General features: G+C 45.5%; 1 long non-coding RNA gene across 1 annotated transcript; it reads right to left on the minus strand.

Annotated features, from left to right (window-relative positions):
* Window positions 1-779: 779 nt before the first annotated feature.
* LOC138917030 (uncharacterized) lies at window positions 780-13,588 on the minus strand. Its single transcript, XR_011424362.1, has 4 exons — window positions 13,410-13,588; window positions 12,103-12,566; window positions 3,175-4,621; window positions 780-1,030 (listed from the first exon to the last, which is right to left on the minus strand). It is a non-coding gene; the product is annotated as an uncharacterized lncRNA (long non-coding RNA).
* Between the last annotated feature and the right edge of the window lie 233 nt (window positions 13,589-13,821).

Genomic DNA, 13,821 nt, shown 5'->3' on the forward strand with positions numbered 1-13,821 from the left:
TGTTGTTGTTACTGAACAGCGTAGATGGAGATTGTTGGGTTTTTGGCTTTTTCTTCTTTTCGTTTCCCACCTTGCCTGAGTCCTAATTGATCCACATGCCCAGAAGGAAACAGGTTCACATTCAGTGGAACTCTCAAGCCTGAAGGCGCGTGGATATGCTTCTAGACCTGCCCAGAAGTGTGATTTTTTTTTTAATGCTAAGCCAAACGGAAGGAATGAGCCCCCACTGTTTTGGAGGGAGGCAAAGTAGGCAGAGAAAAGACAATGCCCGACTTAGCAGATCCTTAGAGACTTGATTTAAAAAAAAAAAAAAAAAGGAGCTTTTGTGATCTGAGCTAACAGCATGGGTGGCAGGAACAAACAGACCTTCCGTTTACTTTTTGTTTGACTCAGGTTTTCTGCAATGGAGGGCTGGGGGTGGGGGGTTGGTGATAAGTGGGCTGGTGGCTCTCCTTTGTGGAAAAAAACCACAGCTGTCACCAAGAGCGGTTTTCACACATTCTGTGAGCAATTGTCTTTGAATTCAGACTTTTCTTCTAAATGAAAAGGAGTGCTCTCGAGATTAGTCAGAGGTCCCCAGGCTGGGAGAGAGGAGGCTGCTAACCGGTGATAATGCCGGCGTTTCCCCAGAGCAAGAGAGTGGGGAGGGCGGAAGTGGAGTGGAAAGAGCTGGGGTTCCCAGTTTCAAACTCCAACCCCCCCCACTTACTAGCTGCTCCAGTTGCAGCACGAAGTCCCCCCAAACTTAGTCCCGTAGAACAACCACTGACTACGCTTACCAATGCTGTGGGTCAGGGATTCATGCAGGGCACATCAGCCGTGACGGCTTGTCTCAGCTCTTCCTTATCTGAGGCCTCAGCTGCAAGACTCAAGGGCCGAGGGCTGGATCATCCGAAGGCCCCCTCACTCACACACGTGGCGGGTGATACTGCCTGTAGGCCGGGCCTCAGTTTCTCTCCACCTGGGCCTCTCCGCGTGGTTGGCTTGGGCTTCCTCCCCACATGGTGGCTGGGAGCTAGGGCCACACATCCTGAAAGAGAGAGAGGCAGCTGGGAGTTGTACCACGGTTCACGAGCTAGCTTTGGACATTACCTGGCATCGCCTCCCCCGTATCCTACTCATTGAGGCAGTTTCAAGGTCCTGCCCAAGTTCAGATGGAGAAGAAATAGATTCTGCTTCTTGATGGGGAGCGACAAGGTTCTGGAAAGGCACATGGGACTGGAAATATTGCTGTGGGCATTTTTGGGAATTACAACCTGCCACTCTAACTGTATGAGCGACAAGGCAAGTTGCATCACGTCTCTGGGCCTCATGTTCCTCATCAGTAACACGGGGGTAATAATAGTGTCTACAGTCTAGAGAGGGAATCACATGAAACAACGTGTATAAAGTATGCAGCCTGGTGCCTGCCACACGGCAAGTGGTCAGTGAGAATTAGAAGTTATTGTTAGTAACGGTTATGATTGAACGATGAGGCGTCTTGGTATGGCTGACACAGGGTATTGGGGGTTGAGTTGTGTCCCCCAAAAAGATATGTTCAAGTCTTGACCCCTGGTACCTGTGAATGTGACCTTATGTGGAAATTAGGTCATTGCAGATGTAATTAAAATGCAAATTTAGAACTCCAGGGATTGCTGGCAACCCCCAGAAGACAGGAAGAGGCCAGGAAGGATCCCTCCCAAGCGCCTTCAGGGAGAGTGTGCCCTGTGGAGACCTTGATTTCAGACTTCGGTTCTCCAGAACCTTGAAGGAATAAATTTCTATTGTTTTAAGCCACTCGGTTTGTGGTGCTTTGTTACAGCAACCAGAGGAAACTGACACACAGGGTTTGCCTGGAAGCCAGGAGGATGTGGGTCCTAACCCCAGAGCTGGCTCCATTTAGACAAGCGATGTTGGCATCTTCCCTTCCACTCTCTGAGTCTGTTTCCTCATCTGCAAAATGAGGGGCTGGGTTTGCTGGTTTCTAAAGTCCCTCACTCTCCAGGATGCTGTGATACATACAAGGAACGAAACTTCAAAACCCGTCATCTTCTGAACATTCTCGGGCTGTGACGCCACTAGAAACGTGTGACATTTAATGATGAAGGTGATCTTTTTGCCTCTGACCCTGAAGGTGGTTCCCAAACCCTCTTTCTGCACCTTCTCCCAACTAACTTTGTTTTCTGATTAAAAACATTATTTTCAAATTAATTTGGCAGAAACAATATAGGAGTTATTGTAAAAACAAACAAAAAACAATACCAAAGCGTGTAAGTTAAAAAGAGCAATCCCTCTGCAGTCACCCATCCCACTTAATGTGATAAACACCGCTCACAGTTTGGCCTACATCCTTCTGTATATTTCTATGAATATGTTTGTAATTTGTGTACCATATGCGTTCTACAAAAACGAATGTGCGTAAAGCGTGTGTTTTTCAACAGTGAGATCCTGCTGTCCGCTCTCTTTTACTACCTGCCTTATTCAGTTAACGTATCTGGGAGATCAGACGAGGACTGAAGCCAGGACCACCGTGTGGCACAACTCCAGAGGGCGTCTTTGTAGAGAATACAATATGAATGGGTTAGAGAGGAAGCACCACAAGAAATAGCCTGGCCGTGAAGATTCAGCACTGTGGGCAGGGACAGCTCCCTCCTCCACTCCTACTCCTGGTAGTAAGTTGTTTGGGTTCATAGCAGATGCAAAGGTGACTAAAACACAGACATTGCCCTCAGGGAACTCACAGTCTTATGCGAGAGACAGCTACATGGTTGAATAATAAGTTAATAATGATGTATGTGGATTACACCCATCCAAGAAAAAGAATAGCAATAATGATCATCATCAACATTTATTGAGTGTGCTCACTGTGCTGAGAACTTTGCCTCATTCTCTCGGTTAATCCTCAGAACCACACTACAATGGAGATAATCTTCTGATCCTATTTTGCAGGCAAGGAAACTGAAGCTCAGAAAGGTAAATTAACAGGGGTGAGCAGTCATGCCCTACAAATGCACACATTGCCTGCTAGGGAAAACTCTAGATGCGGTATTTGGGTGGCAAGTACCTGTGGCCGGGCATGACAGCCAGCCAACTGGCCTTGGGCATTGAAGTGCATCCTCACAGCAGATTTGCCTCATTGTTTGGCTCTTTATTTGTTCAGGCCACAGTAAGGAACTGCTGCTGAAACGCACTCACCTTTTACTTGTGGCAGCACAGGAACAACAAACACGTGTCTCCTGGCCCAACGTGGCTGTGGTGTCCTTGAGGGCCATGGCCACGGCCACGTCCTGTATTGGCTTTGTTGCCGGAGATGACCTCTGCCGTCTTCCTCTCGCCCCCTGCTATCTGCTTTCCATACTACAGCTGGCGTCGGCTGTCTAACACGTGTGTATCTCTCCCACCTCTGTCACCCCTCTGGTGGCTGGGGACCCACAGTTCTTGGGTTGCAGTCAAAATGCCTCACCCCACCCCCAGCCTGGCATTTAGGCCTCACTTTGTGCGCTGGCCCTGCACCACTCCAGCTCCCTGTTTTTGCTCTGACGACATGCACTTTACAGTGTGGCGATGCCCAGCAGCTGTGGGCACCCTCACCCTGCAGCAGGTCAGCCTCGTCAAGCTGGCCTGTCTCCCCAGAGGGAGGCGTTCTCCACAGGAGAGGAGACTGCTCTCCGCCGCTCCTGGCAGGCTTCCCGGCTAGTCACACCGAGGACCTTTTGTCCTTGTCGCCATCCCCATCAATAGCAGTGGGACGGTACTCAGCAGATGCCTTTGCAGAGCTACAAATCATTGCCCAGGAAGCTCTGGAACACAGCCTTGCTTCCTCTGCTGAATCAGTTCCCTGGAGGAACTGGGAGGGCCTCAGGACTCTGGGGGAGGCCTCCGTCTGCCATCTCCCCTTCCTTCTTCTCCCCCTTGCAAAAGTGTCTCCCGACTTGTCTCTACAGATAAGCCAAAGCCTTGGAGCCCTAGTGCTCTCAGCCAGGGCCCGCAGAGTGGCTAAGTCTCAAGGAGGACAGAACCCCAGCAAGCGCCGGACCTCTCCCTATCTAGGAGAAAAAGCAAGTGGGACGAAATCGGAACCATATGTGATGTCTTCATCCATCCGGGTTTCTGTAACAAAAATACTGTAGGCTGGGCGGCTTCAACAACAAACATTTATTTCTCACAGCTCTGGAGGCTGGGAGGGCCAAGATCAAGGTGCGGGCAGATGTGGTGTCTACGAGGATGCTCTTCCTGGTTTGCAGATGGGCATCTTCTTGCTGTGTCCTCACATGGCGGAAGGGACCAGGGAGATCTCTGAAGTCTCCTTTATAAGGGCACTGATCCCCTTCATGGGGGCTCCACTCTCATGACCTAATCATCTCCCAAAGGCCTCACCTCCTAACGGCATCATGGCGGGCGGTAGGATTTCAACATAGGAATTTGAGTGGGGAGGTGGGGTGGGTGGGGACACCAACATTCAGTGCCTAACAGGCACCTTGGAGAGTCTCGTTTCTCTTTCTGGAAGACAAAGGCCTTTTGCTTAAGGGATTTGTTAACATTGGTCGTCAAAGTGCTGTAGTTAGACGCTCCACATCATTAGTCACCAGGGAACTGCCAATGGAAACCACGGTGAGACACCACTTCCCACCCACCAGGATGGCTGTAACGACAAAGAAGGAAAAGCAAATGTTGGTGAGGATGTGGAGAAACTGGAGCCCTCACACACTGCTGGTGGGAATGGCAAATGGTGCAGCTGCTGTGGAATCAGTTTGGTGGGTCCTCAAAAAGTGAAACAGAATTACCTTCTGGCCCAGGAATCCCACTGCTACGTATGTACTTAAAATAATTGAAAACTGGCACTCAAATACATATGTGTACATATATGTTTATAGCATCGTTATTCACGATTGCCAAAAGATGGAAACAGCCCAAATATCCATCAACGGATGAACGGATAATCAGTGTGGTCTATCCCCACGATGAAATATTATTCAGCCATGAAAAGGAATGAAGTTCTGACGCATGTGACAACGCGGATGAACCTTGAAGACCTCATGCTAAATGAAATAAGCCTGACACAAAAGGTCACAAATTGTGTGATTCTGTTTATATGAAATAGTCAGAATAGGGGAATCCATAGGGACAGAACATATATTTGTGGTTGCCAGAAGTTGGGGTTCAGGGAGAATGGAGACAACCTGCTTATGGGTACAAGATTTCCTTTAGGGCTGATGAAAATGTTTTGGAATTAGAGGTGGTAGTTGCATAACATTGTGGATGCAGTAAATATCACGTTAAACGGTTAATTTTATGTTATGTGAATTTCAACTCAATAAAAAACAAAAACAAAAAGAGAGAGAGCTGTGGTTATAAGTGCAGTTAACCTTGGGCCTCGGGCTAAGGCAAAACGCCTTCCTCGTGTCCCTCCCCTCCGACCCCGTGCCCTCAGCACACGGGCTGTCCACACTCACAGCCCACATCCGGATCAGCACTGCCTGCCAGATTAGGACACACACCACTCATGTACGTGTAAATTCTCCAGGAGCCACATTTTCTAAAACTAAGAAGAAAGAGGTGAAATGAGTGTTTATATTTTATCTAACCCAATATATCCAAAATATTATCCTTTCAACATATGCTCTGTATTTTTTAAGTGACTCATGGGATATTTTGTGGGTTTTTTTTTTTTTATATCAAGTCTTGAAATCCTGTTTGTTTTACACCATCAGCCCATCTCGGCTTCGGGACTCTCCATATTTGAAGGGCTCGTTAGCCACACGTGGGTCACCCTGGAACACTAGTTCTCAACAGGAAGTTATCCCCCCGGGGGAACGTTCGGGAAATTTCAGGGGCCCCTTTTGTTCCTACACTTACTGGGGGCTACTGGCATGGAGTGAGCAACGGCCAGGAATGCCAACCATCCTGCAACGCATGAGACAGTGCTACAAAATGAAGAATTGTCCTATGTCCTCTTTGAGACTTCCGAATCTCCCATGGAACATTCACGAAAGTGCTAAAAAATAAAACTATACGCCTTGAACCTACCTCTGTTTTGTGTATAACCATAAAGTGCATTTGGTACAACGTTGTCATACACAGAATATTCGACGACGTTAACGGCCACGGAAATCCTGGAACAATCAGCCTTCGCTTTGTTTGGAATTTGACAGTCATCTACCGTCTTGGAAATTCACGTCCCCAAACATGGTCGCCGAGCGGCTGCACAACACGCCATCGATTTGCCTTCGTAGCTTCTGGCCGCTGCTTCAAGTCTTGGAGAAAAGTTGTGCCTAAGCATTTCCTTATAGAAATGCATGTTATTTTTTATTACAAGTGGCTTTCTTTTTATTTTTCCTTTTGAAAATACAGTTGAGGTATTGTATTCATTTTTGTAAATTCTGTGCGGAGAGACGCTACCTTGTCCACGCATTTTCTTTCAGTCGAGTAAAGTGAGATTACAGAATATCTGTATTCAAAGGGAGTTTGGGGTTGATGAGTTGCCTGCCCAACCCAGGCTCTGACCCAGCCCAGCTCCCGTGTTGGGCTTGAGGGGCTCAATTGTTAACTGTCTTTTCACCACCTGGGTTTTCTAGGGCATCGCTGATGACACACTTTGATTGTGTGTCCCAAACCCTAAATGATCTGGGAAAAGCAGGCAGAACCGGGTTGGGAAGAGCCTTGAAGGCCGTCCGAAGGGCTCCTAACTTAATCCTGAAGGCAGCTGGAAGCACTGGGGGGTGTGCTATTTGTCCTTTGTTTTGCTTATTTCAAAACTCCCATGCCCAAAGTACCTCTTCAATTTTCCCCATTTTTAACAAAGTGTTTACTTTGAAATAATTTTAGGCTTACAAGAGGTTGCAAAAAATAGTGCAGAGACCGCTTATCAAGCCATGCTGTGGGAGGCATTCCACATATAAAATAGAGGACGATGGGCACAGATGTTAGCTCAGGGCCAATCTTCCTCAGGAAAAAAAAAGAGGAGCATTGGCGGCGGATGTTAGCTGAGGGCTAATCTTCCTCAAAAAAAGAAAAATTAGTGCAGAGAATTCCTATATACCTTTCACCCAGCTTCCCCTAATGATAACCTCTTACATATCATATTAGTCCATTATCAAAACCGGGAAATTAAGATTGGTGTAACGCCATTCACTAAATTACAAACATCATTCATGTTCATCAGATTTTGCATGCATTCCCTGTGTGTGTAATTCTACGAAATTTTGTCAAATGTATATTTTCCTGTAACCACCACCACAATCAGGATACAGGCCAGTTCCATCACTACATACGTGTTTTTAACACCTGTGTACTTTACTGTGTATTATTTCGGAGGGACGCATAGTACATCATTGTATTGATTATACAGACAAGGAAGAGGAAAAATGACAGGACGCTTCCCTCTTTATTTCCTTTTGACCACGAAGTTGGTGTCATGTGTTTTTGAAAGGGCTAGGAGTACCGTGTCCACGTTTTTAGCAGGCTAACGTTCCACTCCCTGCTCAGTGATAATAACCTTGTTTCATCAAAGTTTCTTATCTTTATCAAAGGACTTCAAACTAGAAACCAGAATATGCGGGGTGGCATGACACATCCCCTTGCCGTATCTTTTTAAAAAGGAATCATAAGAATAATTTGTGAAATAATTTTGATAATGATTCCGTACCTAGAATCTCAGAACCTGTGAACCTCAGTCTTGACCACACAATAGAAACAGAATGCTGGAAAGAGTCTATTTCTTAAAATCCCTATGTCCAGGCCCCAATTTAGACCAATTAAGTCAGAATCTTTTGGGATACTGTCCAGACATCAGTATTTTTTTTAACCTTTAATTTTGAGGTTATTTTAGATTCATAGGAAAGTTGTAAAAATAGTCCAAAGTGTTCTTGTTTACCCCTCACCTGCTTCCCCTGAGGTTAACACCTTGCGTCATCTCAGCACAATGATCAAAACTAGGAAATTAACACTGGTACCATAATATTATCTAAATGACACAGTTTGTTTGGATTTCACCAGTTTTTCCAGCAATGTCTTTTTTCTGCTCTGGGATCCCACGTTGCATTACATCATCCTGTCTCCTTAGACTCTTTTTTTTTTTTTTTTTTTGAGGAAGATTAGCCCTGAGCTAACATCTGCTGCCAATCCTCCTCTTTTTGCTGAGGAAGACTGGCCCTGAGCTAACATCCGTGCCCATCTTCCTCTACTTTATATGTGGACACCTACCACAGCATGGCTTGATAAGCGGTGCCATGTCCACACCCGGGATCTGAACCAGAGAACCCAGGGCCACCAAAGCAGAATGTGCGTACTTAACCGCTGCGCCACCAGGCCGGCCTTTCCTTAGTCTCTTCTTGGTGGTGACGGTTCCTAAGTCTTTCTTCGTCACTTTCCTTGACACCTCTGAGGAGTACTGGCCAGGTGTTTTGCAGGGTATTTCTCAATCTCATGACTGGATTGAGATTGCACATTTTGGGCATGAACATCAGAGAAGTCAAGCTCTATCCTTCTCGGTGCTGTGTCAGGCGGCCCATGATGTCCGTGTCTCCTTTACCGGTGACGTAGACGCCGATCACTTAGTTACGGTGGCGTCTGCTGGGTTTCTCCACTGTGAAGTTGCCCTCTTTCCCTTTGCAATTAATAAATATCCTGGGGGAGATCCTTTGAGACTCTCTTGTTCCGCCTCACCCTTTCCCCACTAATTTTAGCATCCAGCAGTGGGTCTTGCCTACAGCAATTATTTCTCTTTCCCTCATTCCTTCTCCATTTATTAATTGGAATTTTTCTGTAAGGAAGAGCAAAAATTATTTATATCAGGATGGATTCCTGCATATTTAGTCTATCCTGTGGATTAAGCAATCCAAGACCATCATTATTGCCCAAATCGTTCCAATTTTGGCCATTGGAAGCCCTTTCAGGTTGGCGCCTGTGCCCTTTCTACACGTCCCCATCCTTTTCTGAGCACTTTCTTCCTTTTTTGGCACCACAAGATGCTCCAGGCTCATCTTGTATTTTCCCTGCCCCGGTCCTGGAGTCCCATGGAAGGTTTAAAGTAGGCGGTGACATGAGCGGATGTGTTGTAGAAAGACACTCTGGCTGCAGCGCTGAGGTTGGGTTGGTGGCAGGGAGAGAGAGAATGTGGCAATCTGCCAGGAGCTTGCAGCATTCTCTCCAATTAATTATTGCTTTCCAGTTAAATATAATCACAGCCCTGTCTGGAGCAGTCACCCGGGAATGGACAAGAGGAGACGCGTGTATGAGAGACTGCAGACACACCTCGATCCTCAGAGAGCTGATGAAGGAATTTGGAAGAAAGGTGTTCAAAGGTAAGTTAACTGTCAGGCTTGGGTGACTAGAAGATGGGTCTGTCTTTTGACTTCAAGGACGATGAATGAAGCACCTACTATGTGTCAGATCCTAGGTGCCAGGTGCTGAGGACACAGAGTTCTCTTCTCCAAGAAGTTCTGAGTCCTAGTTGCTATGACACAGGGAAGGACACAGACCAAGGAGAGCACGGGTGAGGGCTGCAGTAGCCAGTGTCCAAGACGGTCAAAGCTCGCAGCGCGTCCTTCCAGAAATCTGCTCTGTTTCTACAAGCATCATCAAATTAACATTATTCTTAAAAATACCATAGAACTTAGATCATTCTATGCATTCGTCCCACAACCTACTATTCCAGCTGGATCTATCTTGGAGATGGTTCTATTTGGGGATATTCCCAATTTTTTGATATGACACTGCCTCAGGCACGTTCGAACAACTGTTGGACCAGGGTCAAGGTGAGAAACAAACCAAGTGAATCATGGGAGAGTCTTGTTTTGACCTGTGACAGATATTGCCATTTGGTTTTGCCAAATGATTCTCTTCTTCCAGCACAAAATGAGGACGTCCCTTTCTCTAGAACCCTCTCAGCTCTTGCACTATGGTTATCAAATTTTTTCAACATTACCAATCAAAGAGGTGGAATATGCTATTTGTTATAATTTATATTTTTAAATGATGTATGATATTACTTTTCTAATAAAAAATGCATACACTTATAAACAAAGATGATTTAAATCAACGTTTAGAAGATGGAGACAGACGACAGCATCTCTCCTCCAGACCTAAGATGGAGACGGTGTCTTACTGAGATCCCTGCTCCCCTGAGATCCCAAAGGCTCCCCTCCACCACCAGAGGGCGCCTGACTAGATGTTTGGAGGAACAAAGAGATTCTTTTCACCAGAAGACAAGCCAGAAAGTCATTTCAGGTCCTGGGGCCCAGACAGGGGTTTGCGGTGGATCCACATTCCTGCTTCCTGCTTCCCACACCCGGGGAAGCCATGGCTAAGACCTGAGATCCCTGCCTCCATCCAGACAGAGGAGTTAATGTACTGGCTTCTGTGCTGTGGATGGAATAGAGGTGGGAGAAGGGACAGCATCCCACGAGGGGGCAAAGGCATGCAGGGAAGTTACTGGAATCAACCCCAATCCTAATAAAGGTAATTTTATATAAGAGTTTCACATAGACACTGTAACAAAGGAAGAGGGGCCACCACTTAGATGGGTAGGCCAATGTTGGGACAGCTGGATCTCCACATGCTAATGAATGAATTTGCCTCCCTACTTCATATCATATACAAAAAGAGAACTCAAAAGAAATCAATGACCTGCATGTAAGAGCTAAAACCATAAAACTCATAGAAGAAAATACAGGCATAAGTTTTTGTGACCTTGGATCAGTCGAAGCTTTCTTAGATATGACACCAAAAGCACATGCTACAAAAAACAGATAAATTGGAGTTCATCAAAATTTAAAACTTTTAGGCATCAAAGAATATTACCAAGAAAGTGAAAAGACAACCCACAGAACTGGAGAAAATATTTGCAAATCATCTATCTGATAAGAGCCTAGGATCCAGAATATATAAAGAATTCTTACAACTCAACAACAAAAAAACAAACCACCCAATGAGGAAATGGGCAAAGGACTTTAACATACGTTTCTCCAAAGAAGATATACAAATGGCCAACAGAGCACATGATTGAAAAGAAGCTCATCATTAGCGATTAGGGAAATGCAAATCAAAACTGTAATGAGATAGCACTTCACACCCATAACAATGGTGCTAATTTTAAAAATGGAAAATAACAAGTGTGGGCAAGAATATGGAAAAATCAGAACTCTTGTGCATTGCTAATGGGAATGTAAAATGGTGCAGCTGCTGTGGAAAACAATCTGGTAGTCCCAAAAGTAAAACAAAGAATTATCTCGTGATCCAGCAATTCTACCCCCAGGTATATACCAAAAAGATGGAAAAAGGTGTTCAAGCAAATACTGGTATGTGAATGTTCACAGTAGCCCTGTTCACAACAGACAGAAAGTGGAAACAACCCAAACGTCCAACAATGGATAAAGGGACAAACAAATTATGGTACACGTGCAATGGAATATTACTGAGCCATGAAAAGGAATGAGGTATGGATACATTCTGTAACATGGATGAACCTCAAGAACACGAGGCTAAATGAAAGTAGCCAGTCATGAAAGGTCACATATGGTACAATTCCATTTATTCAAAACTTTCAGAATGGGTGCGTCCACAGAGACGGAAAACAGATTGGTGGTTGTCAGGGGTTTGGAAGAAAAGGGAAGGGGGTGAAACTGCTTAGCGGGTGCGGGGTTTTTTTTGGGGGGGTGATGAAAATGTTTTGCAACTAGATAGAGGTGGTGGTTGCCCAACATTGCAAACGCACTAAATGCTGCTGAGCTGTTCACTTTGAAATGCTTAATTTTACGTTAGATGAATTTCACTTCAATAAAAACAGAAAGAAAATAATAATTCTACCATAAAAAAAAAAGGAACAATTAGGCAGGCCAATGGGGTAGGTAAATGGGTAGATAGACAAGAAGGTAGACAGACAAACTGACTGACAAGGCCCAAATTTTACCCTCTTCCCATTCGCCCGTTTCCAGAACTTTAAACCGGCACCCAATATAGAAGCTGACACAGAACAGGAGTCCAGCAAGTGTTAGTTAAATCAGTACGTTAATCTATAATTATCGTCAAGTATTGACTACGACTTTGAAAGCAAGAAATGTATTTGGCCAAACTTCTGGCGTTTGACATCTGGCAGTTTAGTTAACCTCTAAAAACCTCACTTACCTCATCTGCAAATGGAACTGAAAAGAGTACTGTCACAGCCAGCCTCCAACGTGGCCCCCAGGCATCTCGTCTCCTGATTTTCACGCCTTTGCATGGCCCCTCCCACACTGAAAAGGGCTCGCCCAATGACCAATAGGACGTTGAGGAAATGACGATGCCTGACTTCTGGGGCTGCGTCATAAAGATGCTGCGGCTTCTGCCTTGCTGTCTTTTGGATCGCCTGCTGGGGGGGCGGGGGGGGAAGCCAGCTGCCACGTTGTGAGAACACTCAAGCAGCCCCGTGGAGGAGTCCACGTGGTGAGCAACGCTGCCTCCCGCCAATAGCCAGGTAGTAAAGATGCCGCCAGCCCACGTCAGGCCTTTAGATGACCACAGCCACAGCCAATATCTAATTCCGGCTTCATGAGAGATCCTGAGCCAGAACCATCCAGCTGAGCTGCTCCTGGATTCCTGACCTGGAGAAACTGCGAGATAACAAATGACCGTGGTTTTGAGCCACTAAATTTTAGGGTTATTTATTATGCAGCAATAAATAACTAATACATGGGCCTACCTCATCGTTTTGTGAAGATTAAATTTAATAATGTATAAAAGTCTTAGCATACTGCCTTACATAAGTGTTGGTGAATGTGTGTAAAAAAATATATAATATACACACATGCACAGAGATCACAGCCTGATAGAGACCAATGGGACAGTGGCAGAGGGACAGGGGCCATCAGAATGCCTTAAGGAGAGGAAAGTACAGTGGTTATTGATCAAAGTCTAGAGAGATTGCTCAGGAAATTAAAGGAAAGAGGATTGCAAACTGGTGGCCTGGAATCAGAATTTAACCCAGAAATGTGTTTTTGTTGGCCCAGCAAAATACTTTATAAAATAATTGAGTCACTATGTAAAACTCAAGAAATTGTTTTAACGTCCAATTCCGCATATCTAGTTTCTCTTGAAAATTCTTAAGATATGGCAAAACGGTGCCCACATTTGGCCTGGAAACACCAGCTGGAATTCGGTAGCAACCGCCCCTTTAGAAAGGGAAAGGATGGAATTCCAGTTACTGCAGTCCCCACCCCTCCCTACAGCCCCCGCCCTGAGGCTGAGGCTGAAATCCAAACACACATTATTTGAGCATTTGAGTGGCTGTTTCTTTCAGCAGAGCGATATTTCTCAGCACCCACTTCTCTGTCAAAAACGGGAAAGAAAGTTAAATGAAAAGGCTCTTTCTCCCATTTGAAAAGTAACCCTAAATACTGTATTATGCAAAGAAAGATTACTCACTGGCTCCCTGGCATTTCGTTCCACGAACTTACCTTTTGAACTTTAGATTCTTGCTAACACCTGTCAGAAGCTGAGAAGACAGGAGGGAGGGGGCCGGGTGTGGGGAGCACGGAGAGCAGAGGAGCGAGGACAATTTGCATGGTCGTTGCAATCCCAGATGTTAGGGAATGCAAGAGAACTCTGGGCGGCTCTGAAGAACAGGAGACGGACCAATGGTTGTTTTCTTCAAATTCCTAAACGGAGCCAGCATTCTTGGCATGCGCTGAATCGTCTGAGACCAGAGAAGGAATTTCTCAGCAATGCAGGTTAAAATGTAAGGACTTGATTCGGGGCATTTTTTGCCTTCTCTGGGCAGAAGTCTCTGTGTACATACTCCTAGGAATTATTGCCTTGAAAGGTGTTTTGTGTTTTTTTTTTTAAAGATTGGTACCTGAGCCAACATCA

Source organism: Equus caballus, chromosome 13 (assembly GCF_041296265.1).
Source record: "Equus caballus isolate H_3958 breed thoroughbred chromosome 13, TB-T2T, whole genome shotgun sequence".
Classification (NCBI taxonomy): Eukaryota; Metazoa; Chordata; class Mammalia; order Perissodactyla; family Equidae; genus Equus; species Equus caballus.